The sequence below is a fragment of the Leucopleurus acutus genome (assembly GCF_964270905.1).
Source record: "Leucopleurus acutus genome assembly, chromosome: 4".
Lineage (NCBI taxonomy): Eukaryota > Metazoa > Chordata > Mammalia > Artiodactyla > Delphinidae > Leucopleurus > Leucopleurus acutus.
The window spans coordinates 8,311,891-8,338,398 of NC_139146.1; the positions used below are offsets into that span (position 1 = coordinate 8,311,891).

At 35.6% G+C, this 26,508-nt stretch overlaps 1 pseudogene across 1 annotated transcript; it reads right to left on the reverse strand.

The window, feature by feature from the left end:
- Window positions 1-235: 235 nt before the first annotated feature.
- LOC309960765 (cytochrome b-c1 complex subunit Rieske, mitochondrial-like) lies at window positions 236-1,578 on the reverse strand (annotated as a pseudogene). Its single transcript has 2 exons — window positions 1,239-1,578; window positions 236-744 (listed from the first exon to the last, which is right to left on the reverse strand). The product of its transcript is annotated as a cytochrome b-c1 complex subunit Rieske, mitochondrial-like (transcript).
- Window positions 1,579-26,508: the final 24,930 nt, after the last annotated feature.

A 26,508-nucleotide genomic window follows, 5' to 3' on the forward strand; every position in this document is an offset into this window, starting at 1 on the left:
CCAGGGAAGCCCCGGATGTTGAATTTTTTAAAAATGTTTAACAGTGGCTTTATTAGGTGAATGCTTGAAAGTACTCAACATTAAATTCAATTTACTTTACATGTTTGCAAACACATTATTAGCAAGTCTTAAATATTTCAAATCAGCTAATGCAAAGTACAGAAGGTTTGTTCTCAAATAACTCTTCTGAGCTGACACGAAGACTGAAAGGAGGCTGTGACTTGAGTCCAGGTCTCTAACCAACAATCACTGTATCATCACTGGTGAACTCATGTGAGGGAACTTCAAGGTTGAGAGGTGCAGACTCCTTCCTGATCCTGCCAGGTGCATCATACTGTGACCCATGACAAGGGCAGTAATAACTACCCAAATCTCGTGCATTTGCAATGGGTACACAGCCAAGATGAGTGCAAACACCTGTCAAGATAACCCTTTCAGGTTTCTTTACTCGTTCTAAATCATGATGTATGTCCCTCAACTAGGACACTTCAATTGCAGTTTCCTCATCAATTTCCTTCTTGGTTCTATAGTGCACAAACATGGGTTTGCCTCTCCATCTGAAAGCCATGTTCTTGCCCTCTGGAATATCAGATAACTTGATTTCAATTTTTGACATGGCCAACACATCAGCAGAAGCACTCATGATGGAAACAAACTGAGAGATGACATCTATCCTCACTGCTCTCTTTTTTTTTTCTAACATCTTTAGTGGAGTATAATTCCTTTTCAATGGTGTGTTAGTTTCTGCTTTACAACAAAATGAATCAGTTATACATATACATATGTTCCCATATCTCTTCCCTCTTGCGTCTCCCTCCTTCCCACCCTCCCTATCCCACCCCTCCAGGCAGTCACAAAGCACTGAGCTGATCTCCCTGTGCTATGCGGCTGCTTCCCACTAGCTATCTACCTTACGTTTGGTAGTGTATATATGTCCATGACTCTCTCTCGCTTTGTCACAGCTTACCCTTCCCCCTCCCCATATCCTCAAGTCCATTCTCTAGTAGGTCTGTGTGTTTATTCCTGTCTTACCCCTAGGTTCTTCATGACATTTTTTTTTCTTAAATTCCATATATATGTGTTAGCATACGGTATTTGTCTCTCTCTTTCTGACTTCACTCTGTATGACAGATTCTAGGTCTATCCACCTCATTACAAATAGCTCAATGTTGTTTCTTTTTATGGCTGAATAACATTCCATTGTATATATGTGCCACATCTTCTTTATCCATTCTCACTGCTCTCTTTTGAAGACTTTGTACTATCTAACACTTCAGCACGACAATAGTCAGAGAAGTCAGGCACTTTGATGTCTGTATGGGAATAACAAACAAAAGCAGAGACATTGAGGCCCCCAGAGGCAACCAAAGGCCAGCCCATGGCCTGGCCGCTCAGTGACTCAGTGGTCCACAGGAAGGACCACTTCACATCGAGCACTGGCGACTCTGAGGTGGTGGACACTGCAGCCTGCACCAGGAGTTGCAGTGTGCCCACCACCTTGAAGGACGTGGCCAACAGGATGGGTGCAAACAGGGCCCGAGCCTTGATGTTGAATTTTATCAAATGCTTTTTCTGCATCTATTGAGATGATTATGTGGATTTTGTCTTTTTTGTTGTTGTGGATGTGGTGTATCACATTGATCGATTTGTGCATGTTGAACCATCCTTGTGACGTGTGGATTAATCCAACTTTGTGATTGTGTATGATCTTTTTTTATGTGTTGTTGGATTTGGTTTGCTAATATTTTGTTTAGAATTTTTGCACCTATATTCATCAAAGATATTGGCCTGTAATTTTCTTTTTTGGTAGTGTCTTTGTCTGGTTTTGGTATCAGGGTGATGGTGGCTTCATAGAATATCTTTGGAAGTGTTCATCCTCTTCAATCATTTGGAAGAGTTTGAGAAGGATCCGTATAAGTTCTTCTTTGTATGTTTGATAGAATTTGCCTGTGAAGCCATCTGGTCCTGGACTTTTGTTTGTAGGGAGTTTTTTTTTAATTACAGATTCTACTTCACTTCTAGTGATTGCTCTGATCAAATTATTTATATCTTCTTGATTCAGTTTTGGTGGGCTGTATGTTTCTAGAAACATCTATTTCTTCTAGGTTGTCCAATTTGTTGGCATATAATTGTTCATAGTATTCTCTTATGATTTTTTGTATTTCTGCAGTATCCGTTGTGATTTCTCCTCTTTTGTTTCTTCTTTTATTTATTTGCTTCTCTCTCTTTTCTTCTTGGTGAGTGTGGCCAGAGGTCTGTCAATTTTGTTTACCCTTTTAAAGAACCAGCTCTTGGTTTTATTGATTTTTTAAAATTATTTTTTAAATCTCTGTTTTATTTATTTATTCTCTGACTGTTATTGTTTTCTTCCTTCTGCTGACTTTAGGTTTTTTTTTCCTTCTGCTGACTTTAGGTTTGTTTGTTCTTCTTTTTCTAATTCTTTTAGTTGGTAGGTTAGGTTGTTTATTTGAGATTTTTCTTTTTCTTGAAGAAGACCTATGTCACTATGAAATTCCCTCTAAGAACTGCTTTTGCTGCATCACATATGTTTTGTATGGTTGTGTTTTCATTGTCATTTGTCTCAAGGTATTTTTAAATTTCCTCTCTTATCTTATTGTTGAATCACTGGTTTTGTAGTAGCATGTTGTTTAGTCTCCATGTAATCATTTTTTTTCTTATTTCTTTTTCTGTAGTTTCTAGTTTCATGCCATTGTGGTCTGAAAAGATGCTTGAAATTATTTCTATACTCTTAAATGTGTTGAGGCTCATTTTTTGCCCTAGTATGTGGTTATTCCTAGAGAATGTTCCACGTGTACTTGAAAAGAATGTGTATTTTTGGGTTTTTTGGATGTAATGTCCTGGAAATATCAACTAAGTCTAACTGTTCTATTGTATCATTTAGGATCTCAGTTGCCTTATTGATTTTCTGTCTAGAAGATCTGTCCATTGATGTGAGTGGTGTTGAAGTCTCCTATTGTTATTGTATTCCCATCAATTTCTCACTTTATGTCTGTTAGTATTTGTTTTATGTATTTGGGTACTCCTATATTAAGTGCATATATTGATGTGTGTAATATCCTCTTCTTGTATTGATCCCTTTATCATTATATAGTGTCTTTCTTTACCTTTATTTATAGCATTTGTTTTAAAGTCTGTTTTGTCTGATATGAGTATTGTGACCCCTGCTTTCTTGTTATTTCTGTTTTCATGAAATATCTTTTTCCAGTCCCTCACTTTCCATCTACGTGTGTCCTTTGCCCTAAAGTGGGTCTCTTGTAGGCAGCATATTGTAGGCTTTTGTTTTTTTATCCAGTCTACCACTCTGTGTCTTTTGATTGGAGCAGTTAGTCCATTGACATTTAAGGTAATAATTATTGATAGATATGTATTGCCAATTTAAATCTTGTTTTCCCATTGATTTTGTATTTGTTCTTTGTTCCTCCTTTCTTTTTCTTTTTCCTTTTGTGGTTTGGTGATTCTCTTTTGTATTATGCTTAGGTTCTCTTATTTTTTGTGTGAATCTATTGTAAGTTTTTGATTTGTAGTTACTCTGTTTTTCAAGTATGTTAACCCCTTCCAATATATCTACTTGCTTTAGACTTGTAGTTATATAGGCTCAAACACATTCTGAAAAAAGTCTACATTTTCTTACTCTCCTCCTCCATATTTTATGTTTTTGATGTCCTCTTTTACATCTTTGTGTTTATCCTTTTGCTGTTCATTATGGTTATCATTGCTTTCACAAAATTTTTTTAATCTCTTTACTGGCTTATTTAAGTGATTTAATTTCCAAATGTGATTTTTCTTTCCTATAGATTCTTTGCTTTTAGAGAAAACCTTTCAATATTTCTTTTAGGACAGGTTTAGTATTGCTGTATTCTTTTAATTTTTGCTTGTCTGAGAAATTCTTTGCCTCTCCTTCTGATCTAAATGATAATTTTGTTGGGTAGAGTATGCTAGGTTGCAGATGTTTTCCTCTCAGGACTTTGAATATATCTTGCCACTCTCTCTGGCTTGCAACCTTTCTGTAGAGAAGTCAGCTGATAGTCTTATAGGGGTTCCCTTGTAATTAACTCTTTGTTTTTCTCTTGCTGCCTTTAGAATCCTCTCTTTATCTTTAACTTTTGCTATTTCAATTATAATATGTTTTGGTGTAGGTTTGTTTGGGTTCATCTTGTTTGGGACACTCTGTGCTTCCTGAACCTGGATATCTGTTTCCTTCTTTAAGTTTGGGAAGTTTTCAGCCATAATTTCTTTGATTCCCTTTTTATCTTTCTTCTCCTTCTGGGATCCCAATTATGCGTAGATTGGCACAATTTGTATTACCCCATAGGTCTCATGTTGATTTCACTGTGTTTCATTTGTCTTTCTGTCTGCTGTTCTGACTGTGATTTCCATTATTCTGTCTTCCAGATCACTTATTCTTTCTTCTGCATTATTCAATCTGCTGTGTATTGCCTTTAGCTCAGCTTTCATCTTGGCAAATTATTTTTTTCTGATTCTTTTCTATAGTTTCTAGTTCCTTTTTACAGTATTCTGAGTTTCTATTGATAGCTCTTCTTAATTCCTTCAGTATTTTCATTATCTCCTTTTCAAACTGGGTGTCTATTAGACTGAAGAAGTCTGTTTCATTGTTTATTCTTTCAGGAGATTTCTCTTGATCTTTAATTGGGAATAGTTGCTCTGCTTCTTTATTTCACTTAAATTTCTCTTACTCTTTGAATTTAGGAGAAACAATTATCTATTATCTTGGAGGGCTATTTTTTTGTGGGAGCATCCTTGTGTAGCTTGTGTGGTTTTAAAATTTTGGTGTGAGGGCTGTTTTTAGTATGGATGCCTACCGCCTGTTTCCTTAGCATGTGGTGGCCATTATCCACTAGATAGGGAGTGTGCAGATGTGGCAGCTGGCACCCACTCCCAGACCCCATGGCAGTGGTGGTGACTGGAGCCCAATTCCAGAGCCTACAGTGGTGGGGGCTGGTGCCCACCCAGGCAGCCCATGGCTGTGGCAGGTATCTTGTTTTTTTATCCAGTCAGCCACTCTGTCTTTTAAAATCTTTTTTTAAAAATTTATTTATTTTTGGCTGCTTTGAGTCTTCTTGCTGCGTGCCGGCTTTCTCTAGTTGTAGAGAGTGGGGGCTACTCGTTGTTGTGGTGCACGTGCTTCTCATTGCGGTGGCTTCTCTTGTTGCGGAGCATGGGCTCTAGGCATGCAGGCTTCAGTAGTTGTGGCACACTGTTGCCATTTTGTAAATTGTTTTCTGTCTTGTAGTTCTTTTGTCCCTCATTTCCTCTTTTAGATTTGTTTGTGTTTTGTTAGGTTGTTTTTTAATGTACAGTGACATGTTCTGATTTTCTTTTATGGATACTATAAATGTTTTGTTGGTGGTTACCATGGGGCTTACATAAATCATGTTATAGTTGAAGCAATCTATTTTAAGATAATAATTTAATATTCAATCACATACAAAAACATTATACTCTTACTTTTCCCTATCCACACTTTGTTATACTTACCACAAATTACATCTTTTTATTTTGTGTATTCATTAACATATTATCATTTTTTTAACTTTTGTCTCAGTTTATATAGTAGTATTAAAAGTAATTTATGCACTACCAGTACAGTATTACAGTATTTTGTATTTATCTGTGTTTTTACTTTTTCATTGAGCTTTCATGTTGCTGTTTAGCTTCATTTTGTTTCAACTTGATTGACTCCCTTTAGCATTTCTTGTAAGGCAGGTCTAGTAGTGATAAACTCCCTCAACTTACGTATATATGTAAAGTCTTAATCTCTCCCTCATTTTTGAAGGACAGTTTTGGTAGATAAAGTATTTTAGCTTGGCAGGGTTTGTTTGTGTTTTTTTTTTTTCCTTTCAGCACTTTGAATATACCATCCTACTCCTTTCTGGCCTGGTAGGTTTTACTGAGGAAATTGCTGATAGTCATATGGGCTGTCTTCATCTGTTTGAGCTGAACACCGTAGATTGGGTAGATTATAAACTACAAAAATTTATTTCTCACAATTGGGAGGTTGGGAAGTCTAAGATAAAGCCAGAAGAAATGAAGGATGTCCCAGAGTTTTTTTTAATAAGGGCTCTAATGCCATCTATGAGTGTTTTACACTCATGACTTAATTGCCTCCCAAAGGAGCCACCTCCCAATACTATCAAATTGGGAATTAGAATTTCAACATATGAATTGTGAGGTGACACAAACATTTAATCTATAGCATGGGGGTTCCCTCATATCTGAGAGTTGCTTTTCTCTTACTACTTTCAAAATTATTTTTCTTTGACTTTTGACAATTTGCATATAATGTATATTAATGTGGATTTCATTAGTTTCATCATATTGGACATTATTACATAACTCAATTTATTTCCTTTTGGTGATTGATTTTATTATTTCTTTTAAAAATTTTAAAATTTTTTATTATTATTTTTAATTGAAGTATAGTTGATTTAAAATGTCATGTTAGTTTCAAGTATACAGAACAGCAACTCAGTTATACATAAATATATATATACACACACACATATATAGATAGATACAGAGATATATAGATATAGATATGTATTCTTTTTCCTTATAGGTTATTATAAAATATTGAGTATAGTTTCCCATGATATACAGAAGGTCTTTCTTGGTTATCTATTTTAGTATACAGTAGTGTGTATGTGTTAATCCCAACCTCCTTATTTATCCCTTCCCTCTTTCCCCTTTGGTAACCATAGGTTTGTTTTCTCTGTCTGTGAGTCTCTTTCTGTTTTGGAAATAAGCTCATTTGTATATATTTTTTTCCTTAGATACCACATATAAGTGATATCATATGATATTTGTCTTTCTCTGTCTGGCTCAGTTCACTCAGTATGACAATCTCTAGGTCCACCCATGTTACTGCAAGTGGCATTATTTCATTCTTTTTCATGGCTGAGTAATATTCCATTGTATATATGTACCACGTCTTCTTTATCTATTCCTCTGTTGATGGACATTTAGGTTGCTTCCATATCTTGGCTATTGTAAATAGTGCTGCAGTGAACATTGGGGTTCATGTATCTTTTTGAATTATGGTTTTCTCTGGATATATGCCTAGGAGTGGGATTGCAGGATTATGTGGTATCTCTTTCCACATACCACAGGACCAGGCACATAGTAAGCATTCAGTAAATATTTGTGGAAAGAATGAGATGCTGGGCTCTCCATGGGTTCTCTGATTCATCAACATTTCATTTTTTTGCAGCCGTTTTCTTTTGCAGGGTTGTTGGAGGGAAGGGGGTAGGCCTTCTGCAAAGGCTCTTGTCCTTTCCGTTGAATGCTTTGTTCCATTGGGTCAGCCCTGAATTTAGAGTGCTTGGATATGTTTGTAGCCCTGAAGTGGAGAATGGATTCTTCCACAGGGTTGTGTAAGTATCCCTTCCTCAATGGTTTTCTGTACCCCAAACTTCAAATTACCTTTTAAGTACTCTTTTGAAACTAATATTTTACCTACGCTGTGTCGTATATGATGTTATTCAAACCTTGAAACAATTCACAGTTAAGATAATGAGACCCAGAGAGGTTGAGTCATTTGCTTAAGGCCACAATAGCTAATCAGTGATAGAGCTGAATTGGACATAGGGTTCTCGCCACCTGTGTCATAGGCAGAGGGAAGAATGAATTTCCATTAGGCTGTGACTTGTTGATACCCATGTATGGAGAACTGAGAACTGCAACAGAAGTCTCAGAGTTAGTTATCAGGAAAGTGCTGGGCAGAGCACAAGGGTGATGTGTTCCTTTTTGCCCCGAGATAGTCCTGCACATGAATGTGCCTTTGAGTGTGTCAACTTATTCCTGATCTCTACCCTGAATTTTTTCTAGGGTGTGCTGTAGGTCAGTGACTGCAGTGGTTAATGACTAATTCTTGTATATCCAGGTGGCAGGCAACATTCCTAAATTGGTGTTTGGCTGCACCCTGCAGGTCTGCAAACCTTTGTAGTTGCCCAGAGACAGTGACAAAGACATCAACCCATTATTGGATAAGGGATCTTACAAGTGTGCAGCAAAAAGTCCTGGAGCAAGACCCCATTGTGGAGGGCAGATAGCAGGCAGGACATGGCAGGAATCTTCACTAAAATGAATGTTGAATTTTATCAGAAGTTTTTTCTGCATCCTTTCAGATGATCATGTGGTTTTTATTCTTCAATTTGTTAATGTGGTGCATCACACTGATTGATTTATGGATATTAAAATATCCTTGCATCCCTGGAATAAATCCCACTTGATTGTGGTGTAAGATCCTTTTAAGTATTGTTGGATTCAGTTTGCTAGAATTTTGTTGAGGATTTTTTTGTCTATATTTATCACTGATATTGGCCTGTAATTTTCTTTTTGTGTGGTGTCTTGTCTGGTTTTGGTATCAAGGTGATGGTGGCCTTATAGAATGAGTTTGGGGGTGTTCCTTCCTCTGCAGTTCTTTGGAATATTTTCAGAAGGATAGGTGTTATCTCTTCTCTAAATGTTTGATATAATTCACCTTTGAAGCCATCTGGTCCTGGAGTTTTGTTTGTTGGAAGTTTTTAAATCACAGATTCAATTTCAGTACTTGTCATTGGCCTGTTCATATTTTCTATTTCTTACTGGTTCAGTCTTAGGAGATTGTACCTTTCTCAGAATTTGTCCATTTTTTCGGCATATGGTTGCTGTAGTAGTCTCTTATGGTCCTTTGTATTTCTGTGGTGTCCATTGTAACTTCTCCTTTTTTATTTCTAATTTTATTGATTTGGGACCTCTCCCTTTTTTTCTTGATAAGTCTGGCTAAAGGTTTATCAATCTTGTATATCTTTTCAAAAAGCCAGTTTTTAGTTTCATTGATCTTTTCTATTGTTTTCTTTGTCTCTATTTCATTTATTTCTGCTCTGATCTTTATGACTTCTTTCCTTCTACCAACTTTGGGCTTTGTTTGTTCTTCTTTTTCTAGTTGCTTTAGGTGTAAAGTTAGGTTGTCTATTTGATATTTTTCTTCTTTCATGAGGTAAGGTTGTGTCTCTATAAACTTCCCTCTTACAACTGCTTTTGCCACATCCTATAGGTTTTGGATCATTGCGTTTTCATTTTCATTTGTGTCTAGGTATTTTTTGATTTCCTCTTTGATTTCTTCAGTGATCCATTGGTTGTTTAGTCTTATATTATTTAGCCTCCACGTGTTTGTGTTTTTACACTTTTTTTTTTTTTACTGCAGTTGATTTCTAATCTCATAGCATTGTGTTCGAGAAGATGGTTCATATGATTTCAATTTTCTAAAGTTTACCAAAGTTTGCTTTATGGCCCAGCATGTGATCTGTTTTGGAAAATGTTCTATGTGCACTTGGTAAGAATGTTTATTCTGCTGCTTTCAGTTATAAGGCTCTATAAATATCTATTAAATACATCTGGTCTAATGTGTCATTTAAGGCCTGTGTTTCCTTATTGATTTTCTGTCTGGATGATCTGCCCATTGATGTAAGTGGGGTATGATAGTCCCCCACTATTATTGTGTTACTAACAATTTCTCTTTTTATGGCTGTTAGCATTTGCCTATATATTGAGGTGCTCCTATTTTGGATGCATCTATGTTTATAATTGTTCTATCATCTTGGATTGACCCCTTGATCATTATGTAGTGTCCTTCCTTGTCTCTTGTAACAGTCTTTATTTTAAAGTCTATTTCGTCTGATATGAGTATTGCCACTTCAGCTCTCTTTTGATTTCCATTTGCATGGAATACCCTTTTCCATCCCCTCACTTTCAGTCTGTATGTGTCCCTAGATCTGAAGTGGGCCTCTTGTAGACAGCACATATACAGGTCTTGTTTTTGTATCCATTCAGTCAGTCTGTGTCTTTTGGCTGAAGCATTTAATCCATTGACATTTAAGGTAATTATTGTTATGTATGTTCTTGTTGTCATTTTGTTAATTGTTTTATGTTTGTTTTTGTAGGTCTTTTTTCTTCCCTTCCTCTTTTGTTCTCTTCTGTTGTGATTTGATGACTATCTTTAGTGTTGTGTTTGGTTTCTTTTTTTTGTTTTTGTGTGTATATCTATTGTAGATTTTTGGTTTGCAGTTACTATGAGGTTTTGATATTGCAGTCTATATATATACAAGATTATTTTAAGTTGCTGGTTTCTTAAATTCAAATGCATTTCAGATATCCTGCATCTGTACTCTGGTCTTCTCACGTTTGCTGCTTTTGATATCATATTCGTGTGTGGATGATTTCCTACCTTTACTGTCTGTTTGCCTTTACTGGTGACTTTCCCATTTCATAATTTTCTTGTTTCTAGTTGTGGCCTTTTCTTTTCCATCTAGAGAAGTTCCCTTATCATTTGTTGTAAAGCTGGTTTGGTGGTACTGAATTCTCTTAGCTGTTGCTTTTCTGTAAAGCTTTTGATTTCTCCATCAAATCTGAAGGAGAGACTTGCTGAGTAGAATATTCTTAGTTGTAGGTTTTTCCTTTCATCTCTTTAAATATGTATGCCACTCCCTTCTGGCCTGCAGAGTTTCTGCTGAAAAATCAGCTGATAGCTTTATGGGGATTCCCTTGTATGTTATTTATTGCTTTTCCCTTGTTACTTATAATATTTTTTCTTTGTTTTTAATTTTTGTCAGTTTGATTAACATGTGTCTCAGTGTGTTCTTCCTTGGGTTTATCCTGTATGTGGCTTTCTGTGCTTCCTGGACTTGGGTGACTGTTTCCTTTCCCATGTTAGGGAAGTTTTTGGCTGTTACCTATTCAAATATTCTTTCAGACCTTTTTTCTCTCTCTTCTCCTTCTATCACCACTATAATGAGAAATGTTGTCCCAGTGGTCTCTTAAGACTGTGCTCATGTCTTTTCATTCTTTTTTCTTTATTTTGTTCTACAGCAGTGATTTCCACCAGTCTGTCTTCCAGCTCACATCACATCACATTTGTTCTTCTGCCTCATTATTCTACTTGTTGATTCCTTCTAGTGTATTTTTCATTTCAGTTACTGTATTGTTCATCTCTGCTTATTTGTTCTTTAAAGCTTCTAGCTCTTCATTAAACATTTCTTGTAACTTCTTGGTCTGTGCCTCCATTCTTTTTCTGAGATCTTGGATCATTTTTACTATCTTTACTCTGAATTCTTTTTCTGGTAGATTGTCTATCTCCACTTCACTTAGCTGTTCTTCTGGGGTTTTATCTAGTTCTTTTGTCTGGAATATATTTCTCTGCTGTCTGATTTTGTCTATCTTTCTGTGTTTGTGGCCCCTGTTTCTCAGTCTGTAGGACTGTAATTCTTCTTGGTTCTTCTGTCTGCCCCCTGGTGGATGAAGTTGGTCCAGGGGCTTGCGGAGGCTTCCTGGTGGGAGGGACCTGTGTCTTCCCACTGGTGGGTGGAGCTGGGTTTTGTCCCTCTGAGGGGCAGGGCCGTGTCAAGGGGTGTGTTTATAGGTGGCTGTTGTGCCAGGAGGACTTTAGGCAGCCTGTCTGCTGATGAGTGGGGCTGTGTCCCACCCTGTTGGTTGTATAGTCTGAGGAGTCCCAGTACTAGAGCCTGCAGGCTGTTGGGTGGGTCCGAGTCTCAGTGCCAAAATGGCGACCTCTGGGAGAGCTCACACTGATGAGTATTCCCTAGGGCATTCACTACCAGTATTTTCCCCCACAGTGAGCAATAGCCAACCCCTGCCTCCCCTGGAGACCCTCCAATAGTCACAGGTAGTCTGGCCCTGAATCCTATCGAGCCACTTCTTTGCCCTGGGTCCCAGTGCATGTGAAACCCTGTGTGGGACCTCCAAGAGTGGAGTCTGTTTCCCCAGTCCTGTGGAGCTCCTGCACCAAGCCCCTCTGGCCTTCAAAGCCAAATACTCTGGGGGCTTCTCCTCCCAATGCCATACCCCTGGGCTGGGGAGCCTGACGTGAGGCTCAAAACTCTCACTTCTGTGGGAGAACCTCTGCAATATAATTATTTTCCAGTTTGTGGGTCACCCACCCAGCAGGTATGGGATTTGATTATATTGCAAAAGCGCCCCTCCTACTGTCTTGTTGTGGTTTCTTCTTTGTCTTTGGATGTGGAATATCTTTTTTGGTAGGTTTTAGTCTTTTTTGTCAATGATTGTTCAGCAGTTAGTTGTGATTTTGGTGTTTTCATGAGAGGAGATGAGCTCAAGTCCTTCTACTTTGCTATCTTGTCCCCCAAATGAGATATTTGTATGCATTTGAAATTAAGAAGATATACCCAACATAGCATAGCTTTCTACATAAAAATATGGGTAATTTATCTGAAATTTTAGTTTGATCTAATAGAATTATTTGTCCTAATAAGTCAACATTTTTCTGCAGTTGTTAACTTCAGTTCTGCCTTTCAAAATAGTGAAGAAAATTCTTCCTTTAGTTACTCTAAAAGTTCTAGAAATGTTTGAATTCACTTTATCTTCCTCTGTGCAGTGTCTGAGAAAAGGACTTTCTAAATCCTAATAATGTTCAGGTAACCTGCAGAGACAACCCTAAATTATTAGGCAAATATAATCAATTAATAGTCTTTGAGTTTCATGGATAGCCATGTTACTTCTGTTTTTTTTCTACCATGGACTGGACTGTGCCTGGAGCTCTGAGCATTTCTGGATCTTTTTAATGAAATAGAGTATTTTTCAGATCTGTTCTGCCAATGCTCAGGTAGAAAAACATTCTCCCTGTCCACTTAAAGCAATGAAGAGGCTTCTATATATTCTTTGATTTTCCTCCCTATCTAGAAGAATAAGCAAACTTTTCAAATTAAAAAATACACATAGACACATCAAAATTAAGTTCCAGGCAGTATATCATTAATATAAAATGTTAAGAAATATTTGTTTTTTCTCTGATGTGTTTTTTCTTTCCCTGAATCTTTGAAACAAACAGGAAAAGTTATAATTAAAATTGCATTTATTGAACACCAACATATGTTAATTCTGAATTTATTCCCATTGCATCCTAATTAAAATAACTCTTTTATCTTCAAAGGGAGAAAAAATCAGAGAAAAGGAAAGAGTAATAAAATATTGAATACATCATATTGGCATTCTATTGAATTATTTTTAATGCAAAGAGGAATAGTTAATGGTAATGAATGTTTAAGAAGGAAACATTAGGTCTTTCTGAACTTTTTCCTTATCTTTTAGTTTCTGCTCTGTGAAATTCATTACTAGTTTATACTTTTTGCATTATACCCTAGAAGGGTCTGGTGTACACTTTTGTAATATCTTCAACTGTCAACTTTAAGCAACACAGGGCATAGTCTGTTAATGGCAGAAAATATACAATGAGAATTTCAACTATATTTGTAAATGCATCATTGATAATAGAGTCAAATGTTTCAGTAAAGCTGCCCTAATAGTAATTAATTTTCAGCAGTATTTAATTCAGCTGATAATAAGAAAGAAATACAAAAATTTACTGCAAGGTGAAGAATGTTGTTAAATAGTTTCAGAAGCAACTGGTACAATATTGACTTCAACACTAGGTGGATCAATAAATACCAGTAAAAACTTTAATATACATAAAATTCTTTCAGTTTTCCTTTAGAACAAAATGAGTTTAGGCTAAATTCAAGTGACATTTTTTCAACTATTGCCTTTTGCCAATTATTTTTTAATGTATAATTTCAAGAAAAAGACAATTTTAAAATAGTGAAAATCAGATTGTGATGAGGAAGCATGTGTAGCCAACATAGACAACAGTACCGTGTTCTTAACTTCACTAGGGTTTGATTGTTTCTTTTCAGTAACCATGTTTACCACAAATTGGGAACTCGTCTGATTACTGAAGGCTTGGCATCATTTAATTGTGATGTTCCCTACTCAGAGGGCATTATCTCTCAGTCTCATTGTACACAACATCCCCAGTGACACTGTAGATTCTTCCTTTCTCAATTATAACATCAGCTAATTTCTTTTACAGTCTCCCCATCATTCATGCATGCAATACTGTTCAACATTTACTCAATCATTTTAATTTAAATGAGGGTTAGTGAGAGAGCCCATTATTAAACAAAATTGCACTGCAATATAATGATACTTTGTTAATCCACACCTCTTTCTCTTTCTTCATTTCCTTACCAGGGAGGAATCTGATGTCATTTCTCAATACAGGTCAGCTCTGAATGGCTAGGTGATTATATAATGGCTTGCTTTGGGTGTTTTGTCTTCATTCCTTTGAAATACTGCTAATGTGTTCTGTATTTTCCTCACTCACAAATGTATTCCATCAACAGTATTTGATGACTGTAGATTCTGCAGATCTTGTGCCTATTGCTCTGGAAGAAAGGACGAGCAAAATCATTAAAGCAAATATTCTCAGTTAGGAGAATCTAGTTTTCTTTTTCTGATATGTAAAATTTTAGGTATTTTTATCTGTGTAAAGTTTAAGTAGGTTGATCTGTTTAAAGCAGGTTATTTAAAATAAATATAGGCAGGGACAGGAATTATGAGACAATTAGAATTTTCAGAAATTTTAATTAACTATTGATAATGCTACATCTCAGAGGCTATAAGGAAGAATGTTATATCCTGGAAAGATATAACCCCCCTCCTCTTGATATTTCTTCTGGGAGATGTTTCTGCAACATATATGATAGTAAAGATCTATCCTTTTGAGTTAATTTGAAGTGTTTAATACATGCTTCTATTTTTTTTTTTAACTATTGAATTGTATACTTTATTTATTTTTGGCTGCTTTGGGTCTTCACAGAGAGCGTGGGCTCTCTCTAATTGCAGCGAGCAGGGGCTGCTCTTTGTTGTGGCGCGTAGGCTTCTCATTGCGGTTACTTCTCTTGTGGAGCACAGGCTCTAGGCGCATGGGCTCAGTAGTTGTGGCTTGTGGGCTCTAGAGCGGAGGCTCAGTAGTTGTGGTGCATGTGCTTAGTTGCTCCACAGCATCTGGGATCTTCCCTGACCAGGGATTGAACCCATGTCCCCTGCATTGGCAGGCCGATTCTTAACCACTGCACCACCAGAGAAGTCCCATGTTTCTATTTTTGCTGTTACTTTATGAAGTAAAATCACCTAAGTTATTGCAAAACATATTTTTATTTATCTTAGTTATATTTATTGTAAATTTTCAGAGCTACTTTGTGAGAGTTCAGGTACTAATAGTGTAGCTAATGTAAAGAAAAAATAAAGCTCTCTATAAATTTCCCAGTGACAACTGGATGATGCCTAGCAATGCTGGGCATCTTTTCTTGTGCCTGTAGGCTATCTGTGTGTCTTCTCTGGAAAAAATGTCTATTCAGGTCTTCTGCCCATTTTTAAATTGAGCTGTTTTTCTCTTTTTTGGTATTGAATTGTATGAGATGGTTATATATTTTGGATATTAACCCCTTATTGGTCATATCATTTAAAAAAAATTTCCCCCATTCAGTAGGTTGTCTTTTCATTTTGTCAGTGGTTTGCTTTGCTGTGGAAAAGCTTTTAAGTTTAATTAGGTCCAATTTATTTATTTTTTGCTTTTATTTATCTTGCCTCAGGAGGCATAGCCAAAAAATGTTGCTATGATTTATTCCTAAGAGTGGTATGCCTGTGTTCTCTGTAGGAGTTTTATGATTTCAGGTCTTACACTTAGGTCTTTAATCCATTTTGAGTTTATTTTTGTATATGGTGTAAGAAAATGTCCTAATCTCATTCTTTTGCATGTAGATATTCATCTACATGCGAATCAAAATGCAAATCAAAACCACAATGATATCACCTCACACCAGTCAGAATGGCTATCATCAAGAAGTCTACAAATAACAAACGTTGGTGAGGCTGTGGAGAAAGGGAAACCCTTGTACTGTTGGTGGGAATGTAATTGGTTCAGCCACAAAGAAAACAGTATGGAGGTTCCTCAGAAAACTAAAAATAGGGCTTCCCTGGTGGTGCAGTGGTTGAGAGTCTGCCTGCCGATGCAGGGCACACGGGTTCGTGCCCCGGACCGGGAAGATCCCACATGCCGCGGAGCGGCTGGTCCCGTGAGCCATGGCTGCTGAGCCTGCGCGTCTGGAGCCTGTGCTCCGCAACGGGAGAGGCCACAACAGTGAGAGGCCCGTGTACTGCAAAAATTAAAATTAAAAAAGGAGATACAAATTACTGTTTATAAAATAGATGAGCAACAAGGATATATTGTACAGTACAGGGATATATAGCCTTTTTAAAAAAAAATATTTTGTTTATGGCTGTGTTGGGTCTTCGTTTCTGTGCGAGGGCTTTCTCTAGTTGCGGCGAGCGGGGGTCACTCTTCATCGCAGTGTGCGGGCCTCTCACTATCGCGGCCTCTCTTGTTGCAGAGCACAGGCTCCAGACACGCAGGCTCAGTAGTTGTGGCTCACGGGCCCAGTTGCTCCGCAGCCTGTGGGATCTTCCCAGACCAGGGCTCGAACCCGTATCCCCTGCATTGGCAGGCAGACTCTCAACCGCTGCGCCACCAGGGAAGCCCCTAGCCTTTTTAAAATAACTCTAAATGGAGTATAATCTATAAAAATATTGAAACTATGTTGTATACCTGAAACTAATATAACATAAATCAACTATACTTCAATTACAAAATAAAATAAAAGCCAACCAAATTATGTCATGATTGGAACTGAAAGTACTGACATCTCTAAAATACATTGAAATATTTTTTACATTTATCTTAATGAGAGTTTATTAAATATTATGGATTTATTAATATAATAAACAGGTACTAAATAGGTAACATATCTTCACCTGGCACTGTATATCTTGAGCCACAATTCTTTTTCCTCGGGTATCTGAACTTTTGTTCCTATATATAAGCAATCAGTGTTGTAGAAAAGAACTATTATAAAATTCTGATTTTATTTTCATTGCAGGCAAAAGTTCTTATATATTTCATTTCTCTTCCCAGTGTTGGTATCTCTGTTTTATTTGCCTATAAATTTGAGGTTCAGAATAATTTTCAGTAGTTCTAATACCAGGTCTTCCTTTTCATTAACACTGATTGGCACTCAGTGTGACCTTTCATTGTACTAAGGAAAGAAGTTCTTATTCAAGGAACTTTTTTTTTTTTTGGAACGCCAGTTCAGATATCTGGTGATTCTTTTCTCTTAGCTCATTGTGACAGAAGGAATACTTACTTGTTCACTATTATTGAACAATAATAATATATTTTATATGCTTCTATATCCATTAGTTTCCCTCAGAATTCTGCTGTAGACCAGCTCCTTTTTTATTCTGCATCCTTTTCCTTTGGTATTCTCATCATTATTTCCAACATGTCCTTTAGAGAAATGATTATGTTTCCCATTTTGGGCACCTGCACTTCAGCACAATACCTGGAACAGGGCCAATTACATACAAAGTATTAAATAAATGTATGCTGAGTTGAGCTTCCAAAATATGAATTGCGTTAAAGTTATTGAGGCAGGTCACTTGTTTAATCACTTTGGCAAAGAAAATTAGTGTACTAATCATAAGATAAATAATAGTCAAGAAAATTTTTTAAGACAGAGAACACCTGTGTTAAGAAATGACTTTAGCAGGCCTTATTAAAGGAAATCAAATCCATTTAAAACGTAAGAAATCTAATCAGTACCATCCAAACTCTTATTTCCAGGCTAATTTTTATTTGCCAGTCAGTGATTTTATTCACTTCAAAAATATCTTTAATTTTATATTAGTGCTTTAATAAACATTTACATGTAAATCCACATGAAATCATGAAATCTGTCAGTAAGAGATTACTGATACTGAAATTTAAGTAGAATCTTGAGTCCAAGATTTTTTAAGAAATAGTGTATCCAATAAGAGAATTCAAAGTAGAAAAATAAACATTATTTTTTATTAGAAACAATAAAGGGGAAAAAATTGATACTATTTCCACAAATAAAAATATTATCATTTTCTTAACAAGAGTCATTTTCCCAGTGACTTTATTTTAGTAAATTGGATTTATGTATCTAAAAGTTATCTGCCTGCCATTCTCATTTCTGCCTCCCTCTAATCAGCTACTGTGATCTTTTATAACAGCCTTGGAACGTATAAATACTCACACAAACAAATCTATAAATAATTTATCATTAATGCATGTGTATATATTACTAATGATAATATTAATACTAATAAAGTATACTTTCTATATAATAATAAAATATGTATATAATATATATATATTTAGTATTTATGTACAAATAAAGTATACTGTTAATATATGCAAATATACAAGCACATACCTATGTTAATTTTGTATATTTGTGTATATTAATGTATATCAACAAATATATACAAATACATGCATATTAAAGCTAGGAAGACAATAAGCAGTTCTCATTTCTCTACCTGTCGTGTACTTAGAAGTTGGTATTATTTCTGTGTTCCATCACACTTCTAGTTTCCCTTTGTACTCAGACAGCCACTAATCAATTTATAGTTCTTTAACTTATCAGATATACAAAACATTTATTCCTGAAGTATCTATGCATTAGTGGTTCTGACTGTTTTGAGTTACAGTTTTCCAAAAACTTTAACCACTGGCAATGGGAGTGCTAAGAAACAACGCAGAGGATCCCCCTGGATTTCTTATTAACTAACACTTAACTTCATCTTGGAGGAGCACCCAATTTCCAATGATAATTAGGATCAATCATCAAGTCAATAAAGCAAAACCATTCTTTGGGGTTCAGTGGCATGTGTAGCTTAAAGTAGCCAGGTTGAAGTTTCTGTTTCCAGCTCAATGAAAACCTTGTTTTGTCCTATGGGAAATAGCTCACTCCTTTGAGAATTAAGACCTCTAAACCATTTTCTAGTGGGAAATTAGGGGTAATAATGAGAAGAACCATTTTATATTTTACCCCTTAATTTCTAGGTCTGTGGCTAAATGGCATATATTATATAGTCTATATATATATATAGTATCAGAGCATAAAATGTATCTCATAAGAGCACACAAACTTCATACGATATTGTCATAGGCAACTCTGGCTTTGTAATCGAGTTTTCTATGGGCTGTTCCAATGTTATATGCAGCCAGTTGCTTCAGGATGATTGGAGTGTGGTAAGACCAGTGAATTTCATGGGCATGAGAACACTGACATACTTTTCTTTGTAAAATGAGTTACTTGGTCATAAGTGATACTATGTAATAATATCCTAGAAGGTAAATAAAGTGTCCCTTAAACTGCAGATGCCATTGCTGGCAGAAGCATTTTAGGCAAAGAATGCAAATCCAGATCTAAATGAACTATTTATTCTAGTCAGGGCCAACTGCTGCCCCTTCCATGATGGAAGGGATGCAATATAATCCATCTGCCATCAGGTAGTTAGTTTGTTCCCAAGGAAAGCAATCATATCAGGAGATTAGTGTTAATCTTTCTTATTGGTAAGTAAAAGCCCTTGTCATTCACTAACTTCATTCATTACTTCTTAGGCTTATTGAGTAAGGGCTAGGGTAAATAGTAAGAGAGGTTGTACGGACATAATCAAAATGGGTTCTTATGTTCAGTACATTAATGATAGCCTCCTCTGCAGTGGTTGCCCTTGATGAAACCATGTGAACATTCACATAATCACAAATATCCTCACTCTCTCAGCTAATTTTCAGAGGTCTATACACATGTCATCCCCAGATCTCTTTATCATCAATTTACAAATTTATTTCTTCCTTGAACTTCTAGACAAACTTTTGGCTACATCTATGGGTCAATTGTAGATCTTCACTTCTAGTCATTTTTCTATTTAGGCAAAGGGAACTACTAAGTGAACTTTCAAGAAGACTTGTCCACTGGTAGGATTTCTTTTTGCTAAAAGCTTTCTGAACCATCCTTGAGCGAAGCTGTAATGTCACACCATTCACATTCAGGTCATGACAACATAGTGTTTTACTTTACATAGAAACTAGGGCTTCACTTTTTCTTCTTTCATCAATGAGTCCTAAGGAACTCAAGGTTATAGGTGTGAGTTACAAAGAAGGTCAATTGTAGCTGGAGATATGTTATGAGATTGTGAGAAATTTCTCTTAGAAGTTATTTGTGCCTTCAGAAACTTCTCAGTACTGATCTGGTATATATTATTTTTATTTGATGATTTTTTTGTGTTCACTCTTATACACAAAAAATTATGGTTTGATTCATTAGACTTCTGTTCACAAAATATAGGGAATTTTTTTTCTCATGTACAACTCGAGTAAAGTTTCAGAAGTTTGCCAATTTATTTCACTTTCAGGATCAATTGGCAACTGCCAAAGATCTGTTTCAAACCATTCTGATTACTTCTTCAGGCTGCTTTCCATTATGGTAACCACTCGTGTCTGGTGGCCATTTGCTATGTTATGGCCTCCATTGCTCCAGGATCTCACCATTGCCATTTAATTCAGAAAACCTGTTTCAATGGCTATTTCAGAGAGACAGACATTTTAGACAGAGGGCATGCATATATAAAACATTAAGGCAAGAGATAATATGATGTGTTTAAGGAAGAAAAAGTAGTTTTCTACTTATATATTAAATTATTATGTTAGAAGTACATATAAAGAGTAATGACACATGATGCTGGAAGCAGATAAGTGTATCTCGAAGAACCTCATGTGCTAGACTTAAAACAGTTCAAGGTTCTCAAATTGTAGAATCATATCTGAGTGCTCTCTTAATGCCAGATATAGTAAGAAAAAATACCTTCTTATTTTTCAACACAGAATAAGAGGAATGCCATGGAATGTATATTGAGTGGAAGAGATGAAATATACTTTGTGAAATAATTTCTCTCAGCAATAGCTATTTATCTAGGGCCAAGAATTATAGGAATATATATTTTAATATTTTTGTGGTTTTTATTAGTTGGGGTAAAATGGACATTTCTTAGAATTTTAATAAATCTGTAGCTCTCTAAGGAAATAAAATCCTAGACAATAAATATTGACAATATCAAGTATTTGGTACAAATAGATATCTCTTACAAAAATATCTGTTTTGAGCCAAATATGTTATTTATAAAGTATTTTACTATTCATTGACTATACTTCAGTAACAAGAAAAATTGAGCTTTTATTTTAACATTCCTGGCATATGGGGATTGAATTTTACACATGTGTCAAGAATAGCAGTTATGGAATTGTCTACATACAAACTAGTGGAAAAAAAGGTAGTCAAATTCACTAAACCATTGTTTATTTTGAAAATGGCCATTTGCTAATGTTTGACTGACAGCCACTTTCATATAATTAGCTGCTAAATTAAGCACAATGTGTTTTTATTCAAATAGGTTCCAAGTAAAAGAGCAGTAGAAGAATACATGTTAGGAAGACAGAACATAGCCTCTAACAGAATATAAGAACTGTAATTTAGGTTAACATTTAGTATTCATAATTTATACTGACTTAAGTGCCTTGTTTTATGACATATTATTTCCATAATAAGTTTTGTATTTTGTATCTTGTAGAAATGTTGAATAGTTTGCTATCCTCTATGTTAGTGCATCCATTACATGCAGCTAGAAGCATATTTCACAGAGTATTTTGACTAAAAGTCATTCATAATACCATTTGCCTCAGATTTATGTTTTGGTTAAATTCACTTTTGACTTAACATTTCCAGTAGATTTTGCTCAACTTTACAGGCTAAAAGTGTTTTAAATATAATGTATTTTTGGAAACACTAACATCTAAACAAAATTCTCAATTAGTGGCTCCTAATAATTTTTAAATTAATTTTTATTGGAGTATAGTTGATTTATATACAATGTTGTGTTAGAATCTGCTATACAGCAACATGATTCATTTATACATACAAATATATCCACTCCTTTTTAGATTCTATTCCCTTATAGGTCGTTACAGAGTATTGAGTAGAGTTCCCTGTGCTATACAATAGGTTCTTAATAGTTATCTATTTTATATATAGCAGTGTGTATATGTCAATTCCAATCTCCCAATTTATTCCTCCCCCTTTCCCCCTTGGTAACCATAAGTCTGTTTTATATATCTGTGACTCTATTTCTGTTTTGTGAATAAGTTCATTTGTACTATTTTTCCAGATTCCACATATAAGCTATATCATATATTTCTCTCTCTGATTTACTTCACTCAGTATGACAATCTGTAGGTCCATCCATGTTGCTACAAATGGCATTATTTCATTCTTTTTTATGGCGAAGTAATATTCCACTGTATATATGTACCACATCTTCTTTGTCCATTCCTCTGTTGTTGGACATTTAGGTTGCTTCCATGTCCTGGCTATTGTAAATAGTGCTGCAGTGAACATTGGGGTGCTTGTATCTTATCGAATTATGGTTTTCTCTGGATATATGCCCATAAGTGGGATTGCTGGATCATATGGTAGCTCTGTTTTTAGTTTTTGCAGGAACCTCCATACTATTCTCCATAGAGGCTGTACCAATTCACATTCCCACCAACAATGTAGTAGGGTTCCCTTTTCTCCACACCCTCTCCAGCATTTATTGTTTGTAGATTTTTTGATGATGGCCATTCTGACCAAAGAATGAGGTGATACCTCATTGTAGTTTTGATTTGCATTTCTCTAATAATCAGTGATGTTGAGCATCTTTTCATGTGCTTTTTGATCTGTATGTCTTCTTTGGAGAAATGTCTATTTAGATCTTCCACCCATTTTTTTGATTGGGTTGTTTGCTTTTTTGATATTGAGCTGTATGAGCTGTTATTATATTTTGGAGATTAATCCCTTGTCGGTCACTTTGTTTGCAAATATTTTCTCCCATTCTGTGGGTTGTCTTTTTGTTTTGTTTATGGTTTCCTTTGCTGTGCAAAAATTTTTCAGTTTAATTAGGTCTGATTTGTTTTTGTTTTTATTTTCATTATTCTAGGAGGTGGATCAAAAAAGATCTTGCTGTGGTTAATGTCAAAGTGTGTTCTGCCTATGTTTTCCTCTAAGAGTTTTGTAGGATCCAGCCTTGCATTTAGGTCTTTAATCCATTTTGAGTTTATTTTTGTTTATGGTGTTAAGGAGTGTTCTAATTTTATTTGTTTATATTTAGCTGTCCAGTTTTCCCAGCACCACTTATTGAAGAGACTGTCTTTTCTCCATTGTATACCCTTGCCTCCTTTGTCATAGATGAGGTGACCAGAGGTGCGTGGGTTTATCTCTGGACTCTCTATCTTGTTGCATGGATCTATATTACTGTTTTTGTGCCAATACCATACTGTTTTGATGACTGTAGCTGTGTAGCATAGTCTGAAGTCACGGAACCTGATTCCTCCAGCCCAGTTTTTCTTTCTCAAGATTGCCTTGGCTATTCGTGGTCTTTTGTGTTTCCATACAAATTTTAAGATTTTTTATTCTAATTCTGTGAAAAATGCCATTGGTAATTTGATAGGGATTGCACTGAATTTGTAGATTGCTTTGGGCAGTATAGTCATTTTCACAATATTGATTCTTCCAATCCAAGAATATGGTACATCTCTCCACCTGTTTGTCATCTTTTATTACTTTCATCAGTATCTTATAGTTTTGTGAGTACAGGTCGTTCACCTCCTTAGGTAGGTTTATTCCTAGGTATTTTATTCTTTTTCATGCGATGGTAAATGGGATTGTTTATTTGATTTCTCTTTCTGATCTTTCATTGATAGTGTGTAGGAATGCAAGGGTTTCTGTGTATTAATTTTGTATCCTCTGACTTTACTAATTCATTGATTAGTTCTAGTAGTTTTCTGGTGGCCTCTTTAGGATTTTCTGTGTATGGTATGTCATCTGCAAACAGTGACAGTTTTACTTCTTCTTTTCCAATTTGTGTTCCTTTTATTTCTTTTTCTTCTCTGATTGCCATGGCTAGGACTTCCAAAACTATATTGAATATTAGTGGTGAGAGTGGACATCCTTGTCTTTTTCCTGGTCTTAGAGGAAATGCTTCCAGTTTTTCACCATTGAGAATGATGTTTGCTGTGAATTTGTTGTATATGGCCTCTATTATGTTGAGGTAGGTTCCCTCTATGCCCCTTTTCTAGAGAGTTTTTTTTTAACCATAAACCAGTGCTGAATTTTGTCAAAAGCTTTTTCTGTGTCTATTGAGATGATCATATGGTTTTTATTCTTCAATTTGTTAATGTGGTGTACCACATTGATTTGTGTATATTGAAGAATCCTTGCATCCCTGGGATAAATCTCAGTCGATCATGGTGTAAGATCCCTTTAATGTGTTGTTGGATTTGGTTTGCTAGTATTTTGTTGAGGATTTTTGCATCTATGTTCATCAGTGATATTGGCCTGTAATTTTCTTTTTTGTGGGGGGGGGTGTCTGTGTCTGGTTTTGGTATCAGGGTGATGGTGGCCTCATAGAATGAGCTAGGGAGTGTTCCTTCATCTGCAATTTTTTAGAAGAGTTTGAGAAGGGTAGGTGTTAGCTCTTCTCTAACTGTTTGATAGAATTCACCTGTGAAGCCATCTGGTCCTCGCCTTTTGTTTACTGGAAGTTATTTAATCACAGTTTCAATTTCAGTACTGTCATTGGTCTGTTCATATTTTGTATTTCTTCCTGGTTCAGCCTTGGAAGGTTGTACCTTTCTCAGAATTTGTCCCTGTCTTTTAGGCAGTCCATTTTATTGGCATGTAGTTGCTTGTAGTAGTCTTTTATGATCCTTTCTATTTCAGTGGTGTCTGTTGTAACTTTTTCATTTTCCATTTCTAATTTTATTGAGTCCTCTCCCTTTTTTTCTTGATGAGTCTGGCTAATGGTTTATCAAATTTGTTTATCTTCTCAAAGAACCAGCTTTTAGTTTTATTGATCTTTGCTATTGTTTTCTTTGTTTCTATTTCATTTATTTCTGCTCTGATCTTTATGATTTCTTTCCTTCTACTAACTTGGGGTTTTGTTTGTTCTTCTTTCTCTAGTTGCTTTAGGTGTAAGGTTAGATTGTTTGATATTTTTCTTGTTTCTTGAGGTAGGATTGTATTGCTATAAACTTCCCTCTTAGAACTGCTTTTGCTTCATCCCGTAGGTTTTGGATTGTTGTGTTTTTGTTGTCATTTGTCTCTAGGTATTTTTTGATTTCCTCTTTGATTTCTTTAGTGATCCTTGATTATTCAGTGACATATTGTTTAGCCTCCATGTGTTTGTGTTTTGTATAGTTTTTTTTTCCTGTCGTGATTTCTAATCTCATAAGGTTGTGTTTCAAGATGTTGCTTGATTTGATTTGTGAGCCAAGATGTGATGTATCCTGGAGAAAGTTCTGTGTGTACTTAGGAAAATGTATTCTTCTGCTTTCAGATGGAATGTCCTATAAACATCAATTAATTTATTTGGTCTAGTGTGTCATTTAAGGCTTGTGTTTCCTATTAAATATTATGATCTATCCATTGGTATAAGTGGGGTGTTAATGTCCCACACTATTATTGTGTTACTGTCAATTTCCCCTTCTATGGTTGTTAGCATTTGCCTTACATACTGAGGTGCACCTATGTTGGGTGCATATATATTTACAATTGTTATGTCTTCTTCTTGGATTTAGCCCTTGATAATTATGTAGTGTCCTTCCTTGTCTCTTGTAACAGTCTATTTTAAAGTCTATTTTGTCTGATATGAGTATTGCTTATATCAGCTTTCTTTTGATTTCCATTTGCATGGAATATCTTTTTCCATCTTCTCACTTTCAGTCTGTATCTTTCCCTAGATCTGAAGTGGGTTTCCTGTAGAAAAAATATATTTGGGTCTTGTTTTTATATCCATTCAGCCAGTGTTTGTCTTTTGGAGCATTTAATCCATTTACATTTAAGGTAGTTATCGATATGTACGTTCTTAGTGCCATTTTCTTAATTGTTTTGGATTTGTTTTTGTAGGTCTTTTTCTTCTCTTTTGGTTCCTTCAGAATTTGTGGTAAAGCTGGTTTGGTGGTGTTGAATTCTCTTAGCTTTTGCTAACCTGTAAATCTTTTGATTTCTCTGTTGAATCTGAAGGCGAGCCTTGCTGGATAAAGTATTATTGGTTGTAGGTTTTTCCCTTTCATCACTTTAAATATATCATGCCACTCCCTTCTGGCCTGCAGAGTTTCTGCTGAGAAATCAGCTGATAACCTTATGGGGATTCCCTTGTATGTTTATTTATTTATTTTCCCTTGTTGCTTTTCTTTGTATTTAATTTTTGTTAGTTTGATTAATATATGTCTTGGCATGTTCCTCCTTGGGTTTATGCTGTATGGAACTCTGTGCTTCCTGGACCTTGGTGACTAATTCCTTTCCTATGTTAGGGAAGTTTTTGATTATAATATCTTCAAATATTTTCTCAGGCCCTTTCTCTCTTTCTTCTGGGACCCCTATAATTCGAATGTTGGTGCATTTAATGTTGTCCCAGAGGTCTCTGAGACTGTCCTCATTTCTTTTCATTCTTTTTTCTTTATTCTGTTCCATGGCAGTGATTTCCATCATTCTGTCTTCCAGGTCACTTATCTGTTCTTCTGCCTCAGTTATTCTGCTACTGATTCCTTCTAGTGTTTGCTACTGATTCCTTCTAGTGTTTTTTTCATATCAGTCATTGTATTGTTTATCTTTGTTTGTTTGTTCTTTAGTTCTCACAGGTCTTTGTTAAACACTT